Raw genomic sequence first — 17,161 nt, forward strand, 5'->3', positions numbered from 1 at the left:
CCACGGCCCCCAGCACCCAAGCTCCAGTGGAGGCTGGCTGGAAGCAGGTATCTGGGGTTGTCTTCTATAATTGAAACTTTGTTGCCATGAGCGGAGGCCGCAGCCGGCTCAGGGCTGGCGGGAAGCTTGGCTTCCTCCATCACCCAGGCAACCAAGCCTCCTGCTTGCTCCAGCTCTGTGGCTGCCGGCCGCCATCTTGGTTTGGGTTAATTTGCATATAGTTGCTCTGATTGGCTGGCAGGTGTGGTTTGGGGCATAGTGAAGGTATGGTCAATTAGCATCTTTGTCTTTTATTAGTGTAGATTTTTAGAGAGTAGAAGCTCTGAAGAGGGAGAGGGAGAGAGAAATATCAGTGTGAGAGTAAAACATCAATTAGCTGCCTCCTGTACCACAGATTGAACCTGCAACCTGGGCCTGTGTCCTGACCAGGAATCACCAGCAACCTTTCCATGCACAGGACTATGCCCAACCAACTGAACTATACCAGCCAAGGCCCTACTCCAAACTATCTTAACTGGGGACTCAAGATAAAGGTCTTACAGGACAGAAGAGGGCCTGGTCTTCCCTGGTTGCTAGTGGAAATGGTGTTATTGGCGTACTGCTGGGATAAGTATTTCTAGAGGCCCCCATAGGAGGATGAAATATGGTAGAAAGTTTATTTCCATGTAATTACACTCCTGGATGTCCAAAGTCCCATTTCCCTTAGTCCAGTCAAAGAAGTATATGTGGGGCTTCAGTAGAGCTAAAATCAGGGCCAGTGCCCAGTTTTCTTTCCTTGTTGGAGCTGGTTCCAATCCAGCATCAGGCTAACATTAGCTTGTGTTTCCCTGCTGTAATCCATTAGTCCATTGCATGTGGGGTCTGCAGGGCCACAAGGCTATGGAGGAAACCTGGGCAGGAGCAAAACAAGAGAGCCCCACAAGCCAAGAGGAACCAAGAGCCAAGACACCTTTGTTTAGGAGATTATGTATTCCCAAATTTTCACACACTTGCAGTGGCCACACCCATTCTGGCCAGTGATCTCTGTTAGGTGTGATTGACAGGCAAGTACCTTCCCTATGTCACCCCAACTTTACTGGGCATGCGTCTATCTTTCCTCTGTCCAGTCCCCTTCCTCCAGTGTTTTGCAGGTAGTAGGCTGGTGGTTCCAGGGAGTGCAAAGCTGAAGCCTCACCAGGGTGCCTTTGTTCTTTTCTGTTATTAGTAACTAATTAGTAACTAATTAAAGGAACTACCCCTATGTGGAATATTGCTGGTCTTCTGGGAGGGGGAAGAGGAAAGTGGGGAGAACCACCCAGTGGCTCCTGCTAAATTGTATATTTAGAAATGGCCCATGCCATTTCACTCCTTTGGTCAAAACAAGTCTATGGCAAGCCTTGGGTGAATGGAGTGGAAATATATAATTTTCATGTAGGGAAGGGCAGCAAATACTTTTTAATAATAATACAATTTACCTCAGGGTTTATTTTTCTCTCATATAAAACAAGTACAGAGATTGGCATACCAGCACTGGTGTGGAGGCTTCCACATTCATTACGGATGAAGGGTCTTCCCTGCTATGTCATCCTTAGCACATAGCTTCCATCCGAGATGGCTGCCAGTGCCCCAGCCATCATGCTCTACCATTCCTAGTAGGAAGAAAAAGGAAGGGAGGACAAGCAAAAAGGACTCAACTCTAAACTGAGAGCCCCCTTTACAAAATCTTCACAGAAGCCTCCCCCAGTGTTGGGTTCTTTATCATTTGTTGCCCCCAACTGCAAAGGAAGCTAGAAAATGTAGTCTTTTAGTTGGGCATTTAATAGCCCTGAAGAAATTATGAGTAAGTAAGGAAGAAAAGAAGAGCTTCTATAGTGTGTGCTACTCCATGCTCTAGATAAGATGACCAACCAACAAGACTAAACTATTCTATAAAAAAGGACGACACTGGCCATTCTCTTAAAGTGGATTTTTAGAGAGGGCTATTGCCTGTCATAAATGTTGCCATCCAAAGGAACCAGAGAATGAAAACGACCAAATTAGGAAGAGTTGTTTTTTGTTTGTTTGTTTATGATATTCACTACCTTCTTTTGCCCCTTGAGCTGCTCTGATTCCATTTGAGAACTTCACATTTAAGGTACCATCCCTGATGTCTAGACCAAAGCTAAAGGGACTGCAGCAGCCAGAGTTCCTGGTTGTGGGCTCTGGGGATCAGGTCTGTGGGTGCCACATCTTTTCTCTTTCACCTCCCACTTTCCCTTTCTGTCTACCTGTTGCCTGAGAAGTCTTGCTCCCATCTCCACCTCTGTCCATCTCATCCACCTCCTCTCCTCTGGAGGTCTCTTTAGTGTTTATGTGTCCTTCCTAGTGTTTATGCAAATACAAGCAAATCTGAATATATGTTCACATTTCTCCCCTTATTACTATACTAGTTTCCTGTGGCTGTTATAACAAACTTGGTGACTTAAGACAATAATTATTCTCTCATAGTCTATAACAGGTTTTCTGAGCCAAAATCAAAGTGTTGGCAGTGCTGCATTCACTGGGAAGCTCTAAGGAAGAATCTGTACTGTGCTTCCAGTTTCTGGTGTCTGCAGGCATTCCTGGGCATGTGGCCACATCACTCCAATCTCTGCCTCCATGGTTGCATCATCTTCTCTTTTGTCTGTGGTATTTCATTTAAGGCCAATGTAGATGATCAAGGAGAATTTCCCCATCTCAAGATCCTTAAGTTCATCACATCTTTTGTTATGAAATGTAATATTCACAGGTTCCAGGGACATAGATATCTTTTGGAGACCATTATTCAGTCTACCACAATAACTTAAAGCTGATACACTATTTGGAACCTTGCTTTATTCACATAGTATATGCCTGACAATAGCATGTCAGTTCCTAGAGTCCTCCACAGTATATGTTTTAGAGCTACATATCACTCTAGTGAACATGTGGCTGAGTTTATTTACCAAGTCTCTTATAGATAGTACCAGAAGCCCAGCGCACGAAATTGCGCAGCGCCACCCACGCACCTGCCGCCCTGCCTTGACACCTGAACCTCTCCACGCAGAGCTCCAGCATGCCTGGCTCAGTTCCCGACCCCTCTGGCCTTCTCTGGCCACTTCAAGCCCTGTCCTCAGTCCCTCGAGTCACCTCGGGCTGGTCCCGCCTTCTCCGGGCGCCTCCCTGCTTCTGCCCTGTCTCCAGAGCAACACGGCGGCTCCACCCCATCATGGCGCCAGAGGAGAGCGTGGAAGCCTCCCGCCTGCTGTGCTGTGCTCCTTCCCCTGGCAGGTGGGTGGCAGGGCACTCTGAGTGTGAGCGGTGGGTGGCGAAGGACTGGTGAGGGGGGGCGCTATAGGCTCTCACCTCTGCCCTTCCCGGCATAGGATGGTCCTACCTCCTCTGGGCGCCTCCCCGCTTCCACCCCATCTCCGGAGCAACGTCCTGTGGCACACGCAGGCAGCCTCCTGCTGATAGGAGATAATAAAGAACTAATATGCTAATGGTCTGGTCATTACGCGTTACGGCGTTCCAACCATTAGCATATTAGCTTTTTATTAGTATAGACTAGAGGCCCGGTGCACAAAAATTTGTGCACTCGGGGGGGTCCCTTAGCCCGACCTGGGGGATTGGGCCTAAGCTGGCAGTCAGACATCCCTCTGGCAGCCCGGGAGCCCTCGGGGGATGTTCACTTGCCAGCGGGGAGCAGGCCTAAGCTGCAGTCAGACATCCTTAGCGCTGCTGAGGAGGCGGGAGAGGCTCCCACCACCACCGCTGTGCTGGCAGCCGTCAGCCTGGCTTGTGGCTGAGCAGAGCTCCCCCTGTGGGAGCGCACTGACCACCAGGGGTCAGCTTCTGCATTGAGTGTCTGCCCCCTGGTGGTCAGTGTGTGTCATAGTGACCAGTCATTCCCAGTCGTTCTGCTGTTAGGATCAATTTGCATATTACTCTTTTATTATATAGGATTGTTCCCCATCCACTAAGTTCCTTACTCTACCTTTTTTTTAAAAAACATATATTGATTTCAGAGAGGAAGGAAGAGGGAGAGAGAGATAGAAACATCGATGAGAGAGAATCATTGATCGGCTGCCTCCTGCACGCCCCCAACTGGGGATCAAGCCCATAACCTGAGCATGTGCCCTTGACCGGAATTGAACCTGGGACCTTTCAGTTTGCAGGCAGACGATCTATCCACTGAGCTAAACTGGCTAGGGCCTTACTCTTCCTTTTTTTAAAAAAATTAAATCTTTATTGTTCAGATTATTAGAGTTGTTCCTCTTTTTTCCCCCCATAGCTCCCCTCCACCCAGTTCCCACCCCACCCTCCGCCCTCACCCCCCACCCCCACTGTCCTCATCCATAGGTGCATGATTATTGTCCAGTCTCTTCCCGCATCCCCCACACCCCTTTCCCCCCCAAGAATAGTCAGTCCACTCCCTTTCTATGCCCCTGATTCTATTATAATCACCAGTTTATTCTGTTCATCAGATTATTTATTCACTTGATTTTTAGATTCACTTGTTGATAGATGTGTATTTGTTGTTCATAATTTGTATCTTTACCTTTTTCTTCTTCTTCCTCTTCTTAAAGGATACCTTTCAGCATTTCATATAATACTGGTTTGGTGGTGATGAACTCCTTTAGCTTTTTCTTATCTGTGAAGCTCTTTATCTGACCTTCAATTCTGAATGATAGCTTTGCTGGATAAAGTACTCTTGGTTGTAGGTTCTTGGCATTCATCACTTTGAATATTTCTTGCCACTCCCTTCTGGCCTGCAAAGTTTCTGTTGAGAAATCAGCTGACAGTCGTATGGGTACTCCCTTGTAGGTAACTGACTATCTTTCTCTTGCTGCTTTTAAGATTCTCTCTTTGTCTTTTGCTCTTGGCATTTTAATTATGATGTGTCTTGGTGTGGTCCTCTTTGGATTCCTTTTGTTTGGGGTTCTCTGCGCTTCCTGGACTTGTAAGTCTATTTCTTTCACCAGGTGGGGGAAGTTTTCTGTCATTATTTCTTCAAATGGGTTTTCAATATCTTGCTCTCTCTCTTCTTCTGGCACCCCTATAATTCGGATGTTGGTGCGCTTGAAGCTGTCCCAGAGGCTCCTTACGCTATCTTCGTGTTTTTGGATTCTTTTTTCATTTTGCTTTTCCAGTTGGGTGTTTTTTGTTTCTTCGTATTTCAAATCTTTGACTTGATTCTTGTGATCCTTTAGTCTGCTGTTGGAACTCTGCATAATATCCTTTATTTCAGTCAGTGTATGCTTAATTTCTAGTTGGTCCTTTTTCATAACCTCGAGGGTTTCACTAGAGTTCTTGAGGGTCTCACTACATTTATCGGCGGTTTCTAGAAAGTTCTTGAAAAACCTTAAAAGTGTGGTTTTGAACTCTATATCCAGTCGTTTGCTTTCCTCCATTTCTGTCATTAGTGTCCTGTTTCTTTGTCTCCGCATTTTTTATGCTTCCCTGTGTTGGCAGAGTGGCTTTGTGTGCTAGGTGTCCTATAGGGCCCAGTGGCTCAGCCTCCCCAATTACCTGAGGTGGACACTCTTGGTGCACCCCTTTGTGGGCTTTGTGCACAGTCTTGTTGTAGTTAAGCCTTGATTGTTGTAGGTATCACTGGGAGGAATTGACCTCCAGGCCTATTGGCTGTGAGAATCAGCTGTGTCTACAGTGGGAGAACTTCTGTGTTGAAGACACCCTTATGGGGCAAGACCTGCTTCAGTGGAGCTTTGGTGCTCACTGAGTCTGCCCCCTGAGTGTGTCCCTTATGGATCTGAGGAGTTGTAATCTGGATGGTCCCACTCTGACCACTGGGTACACTGGTTCTTGGATCTAAGGAGGTGCTAATTTAGCCTCTGCCTGAGGCTACCCAGCAGGAGCTACGAAGAGATCTGTAGATTCCCCTTCCTTGTTTGGGGTTTGGAGGTGCCCAAATGAGGCCCAGCTGTGAAGCAATGCAAGCTGCTGTGGGGCCTTGGGCCTTCTCTTGGAAGTTCTGGGTCTGTCTAGCCCAGCTGCAGTTTGTTAGGTAATTTTCAGATTGCAAAGGGCCAGGGCATTCATATGCAAAAGCCTCTGCTGCAGCTTGGGTGGGGTGGTGTCTCAGGGGATCAACAGGGCGGAGCAAGCAGCTATGGCTGATCCTCAGCCTGCCCTAAGGGGCCCCGCGTCTCAGTGTCCAGGTAATCACTGCAAGCACCTTTGAGAGAAAGCCGCCCTCGAGTTCTGAGTTCTGCCCGCTGCCAGACAGTCCAGTTTCTCCCCGTATGAGTCTAGGTCCCCAGAGACTCACCCGGAACTGGAGTTCAGAGCAGTCGGGGGCTTGTGGCTCCCTCCCGATTGAAAAAGACAACCGCGTCCTCAGTCTCCAGCCCTTGCCGCGTGCACCTCCGTACCTCTGCACTCCACCTCTGCAGCTCCTCTGAGTCTCAGTGCTTTTCTCTTTCCTTCTAGTTGTACAATTTCCACTCAGCCAGCCTTCCTGTGGTTCTGGATGATGTCCGTTTTGTCTTTTAGTTGTATTTTTGAAGTGGTTGTGCCAGGCAGCAATTTCCGGTGTTTACCTATGCCGCCATCTTGGTTTCCGCCTTACTCTTCCTTTTTAACAAAGAGAGCTGGCCTCATAGCCCTCAGCAAGGAAAGGTATCCAGGTGTTTTGTTTTGTTTTTTTAAAATATGTTTTTATTGATTTCAAGAGAGGAAGGGAGAGGGGGAGAGAGATAGAAACATCAATGACGAGAGAGACTCATTGATTGGCTGCCTCCTGCATGCCCCACACTAGGGATCAAACCCGAACGCAGGCATGTGCCCTGATGGGGAATCAAACCATGACCTCCTGGTTCATAGGTCAACGCTCAACCACTGAGCCATGCCAGATGGGTGCTATCCAGGTGTTTTTATGGTTCATTTCTATTTATGAAATTGATACTGGTTTTCCATTTGCAACTTGGTGTAAAGTTTCTCTTTTAGGTATATTTGATTAACACAATTGGTCGATTTTAAGAAAAATATTACGTAAATAATGTCACAGATATTGAAGACATTGTGAAGGTGGGATGTAGATGACTGATTGTAATAGTAATGCTATGTAACAAACTATCCCAAAATTTAGAAGCTTAAAATAAGTGTTCAATGTCTCAGTTTTTGGCAGCAGCTACAGAACAAACTGACCAGAATGTAATCATGTGGCCACCCTGACTGCAAATGAAGCTGGAAAATGAGGTCTTTATTGTGGACAGTCTTGAGCCCAGGTCTAAATAGAGAGTGTATTGCTTTACAAACGTTGGGGACAAGTGCCAGCAGAACACAAAAGTAGTGGGTGTGCCTCTATTGCAACCTGTGGGTCTCGACCCCTTTGGCGGTCAAATGACCCTTTCACAGGGGTTGCCTAAGACCATCCTTCATATCAGATATTTACATTACAATTCATAACAGTAGCAACATTACAGTTATGAAGTAGCAATGAAAATAATTTTATGTTTGGGTCACAACTTGAGAAAATGTATTTAAAGGGCCAGAAGGTTGAGAACCACTGCTCTAGAGGATGCCTTATCAGATAATCCCCACACTCCCACTGGGAAAGCTTTTATTTATTTTATTGGAAAAAAACCCCAAAACATCTTTTTTTAATTTTAATTTTTAGTTATGGTAAAATATGTGTAACATAGTGCTACTATCTTAAACACTTTCAAGTGTATAGTTCAGTAGTATTAAGTATATTCAAAATTGTTGTGCAACCAATCTCCCAAACTTTTTTATCTTGCAAAACTGAAACTCTGTACCAATTGAACAACTCTGCTTCCTCTTCCCCCCAGTCCCTGGAAACCACCATTCTACTTCTGTTTTCATCTGACTGCTCTAGATACCTCATGTAAGTGGAACCATACAGTACCTGTTTTTGTGTATGCATGACTGGTTAATTTCACTAACCATGATGTCCTCAAGGTTCATTCATGTTATAGCATGTGTCATAATTTTTTAAGGCCGAATAATTTTTAATTGTATGTATATGTCATATTTTGCTAGTTCATATATATGTTGATGGACATTTGGGTTTCTTCTTCCTTTGGCTATTGCAAATAAAGCTATTCTGAACATGAGTGTGCAAATATCTCTTCAAGACTCTTCTTTCAATTCTTTTGGGTCAATATCCAGAAGTATAATGCCTGGATCATATGGTAATTCTGTTTTTAATTTTTTGAAGAACTGCCATACTTTTTCATAGAGGCTGCTCCATTTTACATTCCCACCAACAGCATACAGGGTTCCATTTTCCGCACATCTTTGCAAACACTTGTTATTTTCTGTGTGTTTTAAAAATATATATTTTATTGATTTTTTTTACAGAGGAGAAGGGAGAGGGATAGAGAGTCAGAAACATCAATGAGAGAGAAACATCTATCAGCTGCTTCCTGCATGCCCCCTACTGGGGATGTGCCTGCAACCAAGGAACATGCCCTTGACCGGAATCAAACCTGGGACCAATCCACAGGCTGATGGTCCATCCACCGAGCCAAACCAGTTAGTGCTATTTTCTGTGTTTTTAAGAAATATCAGCCATTCTAATGGTTCTGAGGTAATATCTTGTGGTTTTGATTGGCATTTTACTAATAACTAGTGAGGCTGAGCATCTTTTCATATGCTAGTTGGCCATTTGTCTATCTTTGGAGAACTATCTATTCAAGTTCTTTGTCCTTTTTTTTTTTTTCCTTTTTTTTTTTTTAATCCTTATCTGAGGAATTTTTTCCTTGATTTTTAGAGAGAGTGAAAGAGAGAGGGAAAGACAGAGAGAAATATCGATGTGAGAGAAGCACATGGATTGGTTGCCTCCTGCATGAGCCCCGACCAGGGCCCAGGCTGGGAAGTAGCCTGCAACCGAGGTATGTGCCCTTGACCGGAATCAAACCCAGAACCCTCAGTCTGCAGGCCGACGCTCTATCCACTGAGCCAAAACAGCTAGAGCTGTCCTTTTTTTTTTTTTTTACTTTAAATCAACTTATATTTTAATTCAGAAATATAAATATGCACATTCATAGCAACTCTAAAAAATATGCCTTGTTTTTTAAAAATGGTATTTTTGGTGTACACAGGATGATGCTCCAGCCAACTGAGCCACCTGGCCAGGGCACTAAAAATGGTATTTTTAAGAAGGGGGTTAGCCAAAAGCAAAATTACAAGATTACAGTAGGCTGAATCTTCACACAATATTCTTTAAACATCAGAAAGTAGAATTAGCCGAAGCTGGTTTGGCTCAGTGGATAGAGCGTCGGCCTGCGGACTGAAAGGTCCCAGGTTCGATTCCGGTCAAGAGCATGTACCTGGGTTGCGGGCACATCCCCAGTGGGGGATGTGCAGGAGGCAGCTGATCCATGTTTCTCTCTCATCGATGTTTCTAACTCTCTATCTCTCTCCCTTCCTCTCTGTAAAAAAATCAATAAAATATATTTAAAAAAAAAAAAGAAAGTAGAATTATCACACAGCCCTCTCCTGCCATCAAGTTATTTCAATCCTAATATTAGTACTCTAAAGAACAAAAGTATAGAAATCTCTTTATGACTCTGAATAGCATATGCTCAGGAAAGCATAAACACCACTTCATTTCTTCAGCATCTTTTCCCCTAGCACTCTTTAGCTCCTACAGCAATTACTCTGTTAGGGCAACTGCAATCTAAACAGTAAGGCTTTAGATGAGTGGCCACTGGTTATTGACAGAATTTCTTACTAGTATTCTTTATAATAGAAAATTTGGTTTTGCCCATTTTTTTAATCAGGTTATTTTTTGTTTTTGTTTAAAAACTGTTTAACAGATGTTTTCAAGCATAAACAAAAAATAGAGTTGTGTAAATGAGTCCTCATGTATCCATCACTCAGTTTCACCAGTTGTCAACATTTTGCCAATCTTTTCATCCACACTCTTCTCACATGCACCTTTAATGCAGTACTTTAAAGTAAATTCCAGACATTAGGTCTTTTACTCATAAATATTTAACAGATGACTATTTTAAAAGTATAAATCAATACAATCATCACACCCAGAACAATTTCAAGTGCAATTTTCCCCACTATCTTAAAATGTCTTTTTACAAAGCAATCTGTTACAGAACAAGGTCCAGATCTGCATTTGGGTTATGTTTCTTAAATCTCTTATTATTTTTTGTACTGTGGTAGGCAGTTAGACAGACATGAGCATAGCAAGGATGATAGGCCAGGTACAGAAGGTGGACAAAACTGGGAAAACAACTCTCTCGGGTCCTCGTTTCCAAGATGACCAAGAAAAGAAGGAATAAATAACAGTCATGCAAAAAAAGGTTGAGGCCATGTGCAGCCTATTCATTGCACCAACTGCGCCTGGGGCGTGCCCAAGGACAAGGCCATTAAGAAGTTTGTCATGCCCGGCTGGCGTGGCTCAGTGGTTAGAGCGTCGGCCTGCGGACTGAAGGGCCCCAGGTTCGATTCTGGTCAAGGGCATGTACCTTGGTTGCGGGCATATCCCCAGTGGGGGGTGTGCAGGAGGCAGCTGATTGATGTTTCTCTCTCATCGATGTTTCTGACTCTCTGTCCCTCTCCCTTCCTCTCTGTAAAAAAAAACCAATAAAATATATTTAAAAAAAAAAAAAAGAAGTTTGTCATGCCCGGCTGTCGTGGCTCAGTGGTTGAGCATCAACCTGTGAACCAGGAGGTCAAGTGTTCGATTTCCGGTCAGGGCACATGCCCGGGTTGCAGGCTCGATCCCCAGTGTGCAGCGTACAGGAGGCAGCCGATCAATGATTCTCTCTCATCATTGAGGTTTCCATCTCTCTCTCTCTCTCCCTTCCTCTCTGAAATCAATAAAAGCATATTTTTAAAAAAGTTTATCATTCAAAACATAGTAGAGGCCGCAGCCGTTAGGGATATCTCCGAAGCGAGTGTCTTCGACGCCTGTGTGCTTCCCAAGCTGTGTGTGAAGCTGCATTACTGTGTGAGCTGTGCCATTCACAGCGAGGTAGTCAGGAACTGTTCTCATGAAGCCCGGAAGGACCGAACACCCCCACCCCTATTTAGACCTGTGGGTGCTGCCCCACGACCTCCACCAAAGCCCATGTGAGGAGCTAAGTCTTTAAGGAGTGAAGAAAAGTTCTCTGGGGGGAAAAATAAATGGAAATTGTACTTCAAAAAAAAAAAACAAAACAAAAATTGGGAAAACAAGGACCTTGCCCCTAGGGCAGTGATGGCAAACCTATGACATGCGTGTCAGAGGTGACACGCGAACTCATTTTTTTGGTTGATTTTTCTTTGTTAAATGGCATTTAAATATATAAAATAAATATCAAAAATATAAATCTTTGTTTTACTATGGTTGCAAATATCAAAAAATTTCTATATGTGACACGGCACCAGAGTTAAGTTAGGGTTTTTCCAAATGCTGACACGCCGAGCTCAAAAGGTTCGCCATCACTGCCCTAGGGTAACCTTTCCTCCCTTAGAATATCACTGGTCAGCTGGTCATGTAGTTGAGACCCTCTGATCTTTCCTCCCTAGAGATAGCATCTAGGCCTCAGTTATGTTTCAGCTCCAGGCCCAGAAAAACAGCAAAAGCAGACAAAAGATACCGTGGCTGACTTCAGGAGCAGCTGCATTAACTAATGACCCCTTGCCCTGGCATCAGCCAATTAAGTGGAGACCACAACCCTGAAAGGCTGTAGCTGGAAAGCTGATGAATAATCTATTGAGATCCTCCTTTGGGACCTCCCGTAAAATCTCCACCCTCAAAAGCCCTTAGGACTGAGGACCCACATGCTCTCCCTCCTAGGAGCACCCCCCTATACTTTTCCCCTCCCTTTCTTACCACCCCCCAAGCACTTTACCTTTACCTTCTTCTCTTCTAAGTTTCAAGGACCTTTCTTTAGCCTCTGTAACTTGTTTCCTGAGCCCATTTCCTCCACCACTCACTTCCACTTCTGTGACTTCCTAAATAAAATTTCTCTTATAGTTTGAGTCTTGGCTCTGAATTCTTTCCTAGCCAGAACTGAAGTACTGAGGTTGCTGAACCAAGGTCCAGTTGACCCCCCTGGCTACAGAAGGGCATGCGTGTGCAGTATACCATGAGATTGCTGTGGCTTTGCACCTGCTTATGGTATCTTAGCCTTGAACATTCTGATTAAGATTTCCCCTGTTCAGAGGCCTTGGTTATCCGGGGTCTCTGGCATGGTTCCTACAGAGAGTAAGGTCCTACTTTACTGCTTACTCCACTTTTTACTTTTTCACTTAAGCTGGTTTGGCTCAGTGGATAGAGCATCAGCCTGTGGACTGAAGGGTCCTGGGTTCAAATATGGTCAGGGGCACATGTCTGGGGTTGTGGACTCCATCCTTGGTGCAGGAGGCAGCCGATCAATGATTCTCATCATTGATGTTTCTATCTCTCCCTCTCCCTTCCTTTCTGAAATCAATTAAAAAAAATGTTGAGTCTCAACTTAAAAAAAACTTACAGAAAAACAGAAAAAGATCATTTATTCAAGAAACACTTTCATTCAAACCTTTGAAAAGCATTTGGTAGAGTTTGCAATTCTTTTTACTGCCAATGCATATTTTATTTTATTTTTGCTGAGCTTTATAAGTTCCCCTTATAGATGAGGAAAGATGGCATAAGAAGCGAAGACCTTGTTTGTATTTTAATCTTTCCAAAAATATATCTGGGTAGGCATTATTATCTACATTTAATTGAGACTTAAAGAGGTGAAGTAACTTGCCTGTGACCACAAACTAGTAAATGGTGGAACTCGGGTGGAGGACCAGGTCTGTCTGGCCCCAAACCCATGCCTTTTTGTTTTAATTGAATTTATTCGGGTAACATTGGTTAATAAAATATATAGGTTTCAGGTATACAATTTTATTTTATTTTATTTTAATTTTTTAAAAAGACAATCCTGCTGCTAACTTCTGAGTTATTATTTTTTAAATATATTTTATTGATTTTTCACAGAGAGGAAGGGAGAGGGATAGAGAGCCGGAAACATCGACAGGAGAGAAACATCGATCAGCTGCCTTCTGCACACCCCCCACTGGGGATGTGCCCACAACCAAGGCACATGCCCTTAGCCGGAATCGAACCTGGGACCCTTCAGTCCGCAGGCCGACGCTCCATCCACTGAGCCAAACCAGTTAGGGCTGAATTATTTTTTTTTAAATATTTTATTGATTTTTTACAGAGAGGAAGGGAGAGGGATAGAGAGTTAGAAACATCGATGAGAGAGAAACATTGATCAGCTGCCTCCTGCACACCCCCTACTGGGGATGTGCCTGCAACCAAGGTACATGCCCTTGACTGGAATTGAACCTGGGACCCTTCAGTCCGCAGGCTGACACTCTATCCACTGAGCCAAACCAGTTAGGGCGATATACAATTTTATAATATATCATCTGTATATTGTATTGTGTATTCACTACCCCAAGTCAAGTCTTCTTACATCACCATTTATCCCCCCTTTACCCTCTTCTACCTCCCCACACCCCTCTTAAATCTGTTTAAAATCTATAACTGCACTCCTGTGAACAGGGAGATCAGGAAGGAGGCAAAAATCCAGCCATAGAGGATGGAAGCTGGATGGGCGGGGCAGCAGAGGTGGGAGAGGCAGGTTGATGCTGGTGTTATCAGTGGGGTGCCTTCTGTGTCCCAACCTGTTACCAGTGGAAGTGGAGTTCTAGTGATTTCACAAGGAAAGGAATTTCCTGAGACTTGCATGGGAGGATGAGTGATGTTTATTTCCATGGAATTAAACTCCTGGGTTTCCAATATCCCATTTCCCTCTGTCTCACCATAGAAAAAGTCCAATCTTATCTTCTGCAGGACAAGAATTAAGGCCACTGTCCAGAGTCTTCACTCCATATTAAAGCACAGTCCAGTCCAGCATCAGGCTAGCTTAGCTTGTGTTCCCAGCTACAGTCTATTACATGTAGGGTCTGCATAGCCTTTCTAAGGCCACAGGACTATGAAGAGACAGGGGCGAGTGTGGGTCATGGAGCAAGAGAGTACAATATTGAACAAGAAGCAAGAGCAGAGCCCTGGCTGGCATGACTCAGTGGAGAGTCGGCTCACACACTGGAGGGTCGCAGGTTCAATTCTCGGTCAAGGGCATGTACCTGGGTTGCAGGTTCAATCCCTGGCCCTGGTTGGGGCTCATGCAAGAGGCAACTAATTGCCCTAACCGGTTTGGCTCAGTGGATAGAGTGTTGGCCTGCAGACTGAAAGGTCCCAGGTTCGATTCCAGTCAAGGGCATGTATCTTGGTTGCGGGCACATCCCCAGTAGGAGGTGTGCAGGAAGCAGCTGATTGATGTTTCTCTCTCATCGATGTTTCTAACTCTCTATCCCTCTCTCTTCATCTCTGTAAAAAATCAATAAAATATTTTTTTAAAAAAAGAGGCAACTAATTGATATGTCTCTCTCACATCGATGTTGCATCCTTTCTCTCTCTCTCCCTCCCTCCTTCCCTTCCTCCCTTCTACTCTCTAAAACCCAATGGAAAAAATATCCTCAGATGAGGAGTAACCAAAAGAAAAAAAAAAAAGAAGAGGCAAGAGAAGAACACGAGCAAGAGAGAGGGAACTCTTTGGGAATTATAACTAGGGACTTAACCAATTAACCCTTTAAGATTTCATGTGCTTGCAGTGGCTTCACCCCACTAGCCAATTATCTTTTTCCTAGGTTAGACTGACAGACAAATGTCACCCTGACTTCACTGCACATGCACCCATCTCCCCCATTGTTGGATCCCTTTCCCTAGTGATCTGCAGGGAATGGACCAGTGGTTCCCTGGGGAGTATGAAGTTGCAGCTTCCTGGTGAAGCTGCCCAGATGACCATGCTTACAATGTCTGGCCTTCCCTTTGCTTTCTTCTATTATTAACTAGAGGCCCGGTGCACAAAATTCGTGCACCCACGTGGGGGGGGGGTGTCCCTCAGCCCAGCCTGCACCCTCTCCAATCTGGGTCATCCCTCTCACAATCCTGGACCACTGGCTCCTAATCGCTCACCTGCCTGCCTGCCTGGTTGCCCCTAAGTGCCCCGCCCGCCCCCGCTGGCCTGATTGCCCCTCACTGCCTCTGTGTGCCGGCCTGATTGCCCTTAACTGCCCCTCCCCGCTGGCCTGGTCGCCCCTAACTGCCCCCGCTGCCGGCCAGGTCACCCCCAACTGCTCCCTCCCTGCCGGCCTGGTCACTCCTAACTGCCCCTCCCCCCCCGCTGGCCTGGTCACCCCCACTGCCCACCTCCTGACGGCCGGGTTGCCCCACGCAGCCTGCTGTTTAGTCGTTTGGTCGTCCCTCACTAACCCCCCTGCCGGCCTGGTCGTAGGCAGCTATCTTGTGAGGGCGTGAGGGTTAATTTACATCTTACCTCTTTATTATATAGGAATATTAATAAACTAGCTAATCATGGGAGTTGAAACTAGCTTGACTGGGAGTTTAAAAGGTGGCATGGTAGAATGCAATATGGGTAAGAGGAGGCAAAGAGAGCCTGGGGTGGGGGACAAAGGTTTGGAACTGAGGGACCCCTGGGAGTGAGTGTTCTCAGAGAGGGTAGGGTTGGACCTAATATCACTGACCCCACCATCCCATTGAAGGATGGCCCCTGGCTGCAGCACATGGACCACCAGCAGGTAGCACTTCACACCCTCCTGCTTCCAGTGGCACTGAGGTGTGTTGTGTGGACAAAAAATGGGCCATACACTAAATCTGGCAAGCCCAGGGGAGGCCTGTATGGTGGCCTTGCAAACTCAGAGATCTAAAATAACCACATAGGATGGTCTGAAATTAAAACTTTCCCTAACTGCCCTGGCTGGAGTGGCTTAGTTGGTTGAGTGACATCTGGTGCACCAAAAGGCTGTGGGTTTGATTCCTAGTCAGGACACCTACCCAGATTGTGGGTTTGATCCCCCATTGGGACACATACCAGAGGCAGCTGATCAATGTTTCTCTCTCACATGGATGTTTTGCTCTCTCTAAAATCAATTAAAGAAAAACACATATCCTCAGGTGAGAATTAAAAAACAAAAATTTCCCCTAACTAAAACCAGTTCATGGTGGGTAGTTATGTCCTAAGATGGTATTTTTCCCTAAAAAAGGTCAGTATTCATCTTAACCCTAGCCTGTCTGTTGTCTTTTGCATCTAAGAAAACATACCTGTGGGATATCAAAGTAATTTCCTTCCACCACCTCCCACTCCTCAAAGTGCAACCACCACACCAGAGGACAGACCACAAATCCCCCTCGTTGTTATTATATCATGTTGTTCACTGTAACTATCCTATACCCACCTGTGTAAAGAAGTTTGTGTCTGCCCTGACTGGGTGGCTTAGTTGGTTGGAGCATAATGCTGCACACCCAAAGGTTGCAGGTTCGATTCCCAGTCAGGGCATGTACCTAGGTTGCAGTTTTGTTTCCTGATTAGGGAGTATATGGGAGGCAACTGATTGATGTTTCTCTCTCTCCCTCTCTCTAAAACAAATATGTCCTTAGGTGAGGATTTAAAAAACAAAATGGTATATGTCTATTTGTTTTCCTTTTCATCCAGTCTCAGAGATTTCCCCACTTTACTTTCTCCTGCCTCCGGAATCTATCACCAATGGATTTGATGTAAACCCCTTACTAGCACACTTCACCTTTGATTCTGATGTATAAAATAAGTGGTAAACTGCCATTTCCCACAACATTTTCTCAGTCCCACTGATACCATTGTAATTAGCTAGTTATTAATAACTAGAGGCCCGGTGCACAAAATTCGTGCACTGGGGGCGGGGGGGCAGGGTCCCTCAGCCCGGCCTGTGCCCTCTCACAGTCCAGGAGCCCTCAGGGGATCCTTAGCGGCTCCCACCACCGCCGTTGCACTCGCCAGCCGTGAGCCAGGCTCCTGGCTGAGCAGCAGTCCCCCTGTGGGAGCGCACTGACACCAGGGGGCAGCTCCTGCATTGAGCGTCTGCCCCCTGGTGGTCAGTGCATGTCATAGCGAGCAGTTGAGCAGCCTTAGCATATCATTAACATGTTATGCTTTGATTGGTTGAACAGACGACTGGACTATCGGACACTAAGCATATTAGGCTTTTATTATATAGGATAGGGAAGAAGCAAAGGGAAGGCCAGACATTATATGCTCGTCATTGGGGAAGCTTCACCAGGAAGCTGCAAGTTCACACTCCCCAGGGAACCACTGGCCCA

The 17,161-nt window shown here is 45.4% G+C and overlaps 1 pseudogene; it reads left to right on the forward strand.

Moving 5' to 3' along the window:
• The first annotated feature begins 10,222 nt into the window (after window positions 1-10,222).
• Window positions 10,223-11,059, forward strand: LOC102441860 (annotated as a pseudogene).
• The last annotated feature ends 6,102 nt before the right edge of the window (window positions 11,060-17,161 follow it).

The sequence above is a fragment of the Myotis lucifugus genome, unplaced genomic scaffold (assembly GCF_000147115.1).
Source record: "Myotis lucifugus unplaced genomic scaffold, Myoluc2.0 scaffold_244, whole genome shotgun sequence".
NCBI lineage: Eukaryota > Metazoa > Chordata > Mammalia > Chiroptera > Vespertilionidae > Myotis > Myotis lucifugus.